This window comes from Macrosteles quadrilineatus, unplaced genomic scaffold (assembly GCF_028750875.1).
Source record: "Macrosteles quadrilineatus isolate MER2022 unplaced genomic scaffold, UCM_ALF_1.0 Scaffold_18__1_contigs__length_3160703, whole genome shotgun sequence".
Lineage (NCBI taxonomy): Eukaryota > Metazoa > Arthropoda > Insecta > Hemiptera > Cicadellidae > Macrosteles > Macrosteles quadrilineatus.
The window spans coordinates 2,343,195-2,348,991 of NW_026542611.1; positions in this window are offsets into that span (position 1 = coordinate 2,343,195).

Here is a 5,797-nt window from a genome sequence, read left to right on the forward strand (position 1 = left end):
GTTATTTTTACGTATATTATGATGGTAACAAAGGCTGTTATTTTATTCGTGATAGGACTAATTTGTACTTAATATTCATAAGTTGTAACGGATTATAATTCTAATTTCACTGCCTGTTATATATCATTATCATTATATATCTCATATCAAGTGTTAATTTCTGTATTATATAGAATGAGCATTATTGACAATTAAATGACAATGAGGCTAAGAACTGTTTGTTTGAACAGAACCCGGATGGACGGTCAGATAGAGCAATTTTTGACAGGAACTTCAAACTGGACGTAATTGAGCACCAAGGGTAGGAAAGAGGGCCAGAGACACTGGGAGGTCGAATGTTCTGCCTCAGTTAGGAACTGGATGTGCAGAGGGGATAGGGTATACATCGAATGGAACCGCTGTAGGGTAAGGAATTATGCAGACGTATCCAGATGCTACAAATGCCAGGGTTATGGACATGTCTCTAAATACTGCAGGGAGAAAGCCATGTGTGGACACTGCATGGGGGAACATGATACCAGGGATTGCCCGACTAAAGACGATCAGTTTTTAGAATCCTTGCGCTGCGTGCAAGAAGGCTGGCAAGGATGGCGTAGGACATAGCACGAACAGTCGGGATTGCCCGATGTACTTGAGAGCCTTGCAGGATAGTGTGCGAAGAACCAACTATGGCTGTTAACACCCAGTGTCAGGCGGCGACATATATCATACCTTGGGAGCCTAGAGCATGTGACCTCTGCAGGACCTGGTTTCAAAAACCGGGATCATTAGAAACGCATTATCGTGCAACACACGGTGACAGTTAGATAGCCTCTAAGTGCACGGTGCACAATGTGTGATAAGGGTTTGGGGGTGTCCACGCCACTCTTTACCACTACTCCAAGTACAGAGGTGCGGGTCAAACCCCTAAGCCTTTTGTATGTGACATATGTCAGTTGGGATTTTCTACACAGATGGGCACCGCCATCCTGAAGTTAGAGTAAGGGAAAGGAGTAGCCCAGTTGGTCGAAGAGGCCAACAGAGTCTGGAGCAATGAGGAGACTCAGACTGCTGTTGACTATTTTCTGGATAATCATCAAGGAACCGCGTACACGACGGCCTTAAGACTGTGCATTAAAAATGCGAGCATTTTATTTATTTTTTATTTTGATGTTATATTTTTAGTTGGACCTTTAGAATGAGTCATCAGCAATAAAAAAAAGAGTTTTGGTTTGGGAAAAATTGAAGGTCAAATGTCGGATTTTTAGTCATAAAGGTACACACAAATCTCAAAAACGAGAAATGCAAAAATTAAAAAAATATATTTTATACTGTACTTGTGACAACAAAACCCTTGACATAATTTAAAAATAATAAATACAAAATTTTTTTTCTAACCCACAGTTGAAAGATATTTTTACATGGAAATCCTAACTTATCATTTTGGAAAATACCTTAAGATGTACGGGCTTTTGTTTACCCGTTTAGCATATTATTTGTATATACAATACAAAATTGTATATACGCGCCGGCCTCTCACCCCGCGTACCCCCGCGCTATCGATCGGCAAACCTGAGCTCCTCCCCTATATACATAAGCATCTAGACTGCCAGTGCAACTCCTAGGATCGGTAGGATCGTGGATCAGATCGAAAAAAACCCCACCACCGCTCAGTGCCGATGGCGTGACGTCAACCATTACTGCAACGATACGGAACTGGGTCATGAGCCTTTGTGGTGTAGTGGATAGCGTGTCGGGCTGATAATCTGAAGGTGCCGGGTTCCAATCCCATCGGGAGCACTAACTTTTTGTCAACAATTTTTTTCATATCAGCAAGTTTGGTTGGTTTGGTTAGGTTATGACAGTTTAATTTTATAATTAAAAGATTGTAAAATTGAATTTGAGACATTTATAACAGATAACAATTTTCCGCGAACAGTTAGATAAGCTATGCTGATGCGCCGGTATGATTCGGAAGCGTACGACATGGTGCGGTGGTGGGGGGGGGGGGTGATTCGCTGATCTGATCCACGATCCTCCGATCCTCGGACTTGCACTGGCAGTCTAGACGCTAGTCCTATATACTAACCTTGCGCTACTAGTAGGGTAAAAATGAGAGAGCTAGCACCACCGTGTTATTAAACGGCTGAGAGAACTGGCACGGGGAGAACGTACATGGGTGAGAGAGCTGGCACGGTGAGAGAGCTGGCACACGGTGTCGAAAGTTTCCGTCGGCGTGTCGGGGTGGACGGTTGAGAGAGCTGGCACCGCGGAGGCTGGCACACGGGAAAGGTGTCGGTGGTGTGTCGTGGTGGACGGACGAGAGAGCTGACACCGTGGAGGGTACAGGTGTGACAAGATGTATTATAAATATTTAAATTAACATTTTGATTTTTAAGGTGGTGATGATTAACTCGCAAACGCTTGTCGCTTTTGTCAATTAGTGTTGAGTGTAGATAGTTTTCCAAATGCGTGGAGTAAATAGAGTGTTTAATTGTTAGCCTGATGTAAGGAATAATGGATAAATAATATGTTTATATAGATTAATTTAAAAACGATTATGGTGGAATCGCAAGCGATTTTATGGCATGCGCTCGTATATCATTTAACGTTGAGGTTGTTTCCACAAACATGTGACATATTTTGTTTGGGAATTTGTGTTCGAAACTTATATTTTAAAAACTACCATGTGATTAAAAAAATATATATATAAAATATTAGTTTCATCTGTTTAAAAAATCTTAGGACTGACATATGTTGTATTTTAAAATAAGTTAAACAATTTACAGATTGTATAGTATTTAGATAAGCGCTTAATGGATTTGCATCGTGGCTTATCGTGACGTTGCAGAAAACATGCGATAGTGATAACTGCGAGTGCATCATCAATTCATTTGAGTCAAACAACAGATAAGATGTCTAATTTATATACCAATTATTTGTTTACAATCTGAAGCAAGTCTTTATACTGATATCGATACGAGGTAGGTTGTGTAGGTCATGTTTCAGGTTGACGAGCGGTTATCGTCTCGGGCTTCGACGCCACGGGACCGGGTTCGGGACTGACGAAGGTAAGTATATTAGGATAATTTATTTTTACTATATTTAATTGTAATTTATATATGTAATAAAAGAAATGTTTTTGAGTTTAGTATATATTTATTCACAATAAGCAGTAGTACTACAGTATAAAAAATGTCTATTATATATCATGTTAAACAATATTATCTTTTTGAATCCAGGAGTTTTTGGACGAAGGAAAACCAAGCCATTTTACAAACACTTTATCATCCTTCTTCTTGAGAATCTTTTCGACTAAGTAAACGTCTTTATGTTTAACCTTAGTTAGCTCTTCTTGATAGAATCCTCCGGCAATGGGTTGGTTCTCGGCATCTACCAACTTGTAAGTGACGGGTTCTGTCGGAACTACTTGCGTGATGCGAAATATTTCTGTGGAATAATTCGGAGTATATCCCTTGGCGAATTCCCCTTTATATTTGCTAATGCGGACGTAGTCGTTAATTTCAAACTTAGGTATCATTCGTAGTTTGGGTTGTTTATATGAATAAATGGTCTTTAGTAATTCCATTTCATTCTTCTTTGATACGTCACACGGCTTCATTTTTATAGTCGAATGTTTCTTTGTATTGTAGAAGTCCATTAGTTGGTCTAGTATGTCGATCCAATTGTAAGTACCATTAATTGTAAATTTTTTCCACATAAAATTTTTTAACGTGCGATTAAATCTTTCTGCCACGCTCGACTTTAAAATGCTGTAGGTAGAATAGTGGTTAATTTTATAATCACCCATCAACTTTTTAAACTCGGAATTGTAGAATTCTGTTCCTAAATCGGATTGTAAATTTTTTGGAACCCTTCCCTGTTTTAATATGTTTTCCATTGCAAAAGTAACCTCTTTACTGGTTTTAGTTTTGAGAGGTCTTGACCAAGCATATTTTGAAAAAACGTCAATTACTGTGATTATATACTTGAATCCCTTATTGACCTTGTAATATTTTGTCATATCAATTAAATCACACTGCCAAAGGTCGTCAAACCCTTTCACAACTACCTTTCGTCGAGGAAAATTCTTTCTTACCGACTTATGTAACTCGTTAGCAATATCTTCTTTTATACCCATAATATTAGTTACTCTATAACTCCTTTATCTCTGAGCTCTGATATTATATTTATAACTTCGTTATTGTGACTAGTATTACCTGAAATCTCTGATAATTTCAATAATCGCAGCCTGTCCACAATTTCATTTATATTATCATAATGCACATAGTCTGGAGCACATGGATAAGTATCCAATTTTAAATAGGGAGTTTTTAACCCACTCCCTTTCTTAAAAATATTTTTTATATAGTTTCTGTATTTAAATGTATTTGTAGCTTGAACCTTCTCTCCATCAGAATGTCTCACTAAATGAGCATTTGTAAGCAGTAATATATCTTTAAAAGAATTCAGATCATCTTTAGTGATAAGTGTCTTATTTGGTTTCTTCTTAAACATAAGTTCCAACAAACCAATTGTTGGTTTAAATTTTTGACCTTTTATTTTAATGAAACTATCAGATGGATCGTAGTTAATTTTACTATTTCCAATCATCCATTCATCATTATCACCTAAATATACACCATACGTATGATCCATTTCATTTTTACTATCGTTAATAGATTTATTGATATAATCGTTAAAATTTTCTTCGTTTTCATCATGTTCACTATTGGAATCCGATTCTTCTGATAATGATTCATTGGTTTGAATTTGTGAAGGTTTGCTTTCATTCATAACATTAAGTGATGACGACGGAGTTTGTTCACTATCAAGAATTGATGAATTCTTGTCACTCTTTTTTTTCTTTTTCTCTTCAATATTTTTTACTATTTCACTAATAGGATCGACGATAGGTTTAAATTTCTTTTTGAATATTTCTTCTTCATCCACAATACCTCGTTTCAGTGCTAAATATTTTTTTCTTACCGTATTACTTGTTTTGATTAACTCCTTTTTAACATCCATTTCCTTTCGAAGTTGGATGAAGACTGTGTGGTATCACATACAATATTACCTTATAAAAAATTTATCGAACCCATTGCGATATCTACCATTGTTCAGATCACTTTCTTTATCGATTACGAAAAATCCAAATTTTTTATTCCAACAAATTTGACACATATCTACAAATTCCGTAAATGTTAAGTCGGGATTAATATGATTGTTATAAACATGTTTAAGATTATTATTATCCTGTTTAAAAACAATTATCATATTAGCATTATCTCTAATTAACTGCTTCGGAATTCTGGAATAAGATTGACAAAGATAAAAACAATCCACGTCTTTGTGTCGACCCATACTAAAAAATGCACTTACGTTGTTTTGCTTATCACATATTATATCATCAAACACAAACACCGAGTGTTTCTTAGCCTCAGAAGGTTGAATTACTTCTTCATTTTCAGAGAATTTATAATAACCAATTCCTTTTACATTTTTTAAAACGTTTTCCAAAAACTGGTATTTTGGTTGATATAAGGACTTTGAGTAAACATATATGTTTTCAAATTTTAATCCATTAGGATCTGTAATTAGGCTTAACATCACAGCAGTTTTCCCACAAGATGATGGTCCTGTAATTAAACATCTGATTTGATTTGGAAGGAGCCCACTATGTCTTCGTCTATTATCAACCGGTTTTAAATCAAAACTTTCAATGTTTAATTTTTGTTTTTGATTAATCACCTTCATTATTATGAGATAACCTTCTCTTACCACGTTCTATGCAGAAATGAGATTGATCGGCATTCTT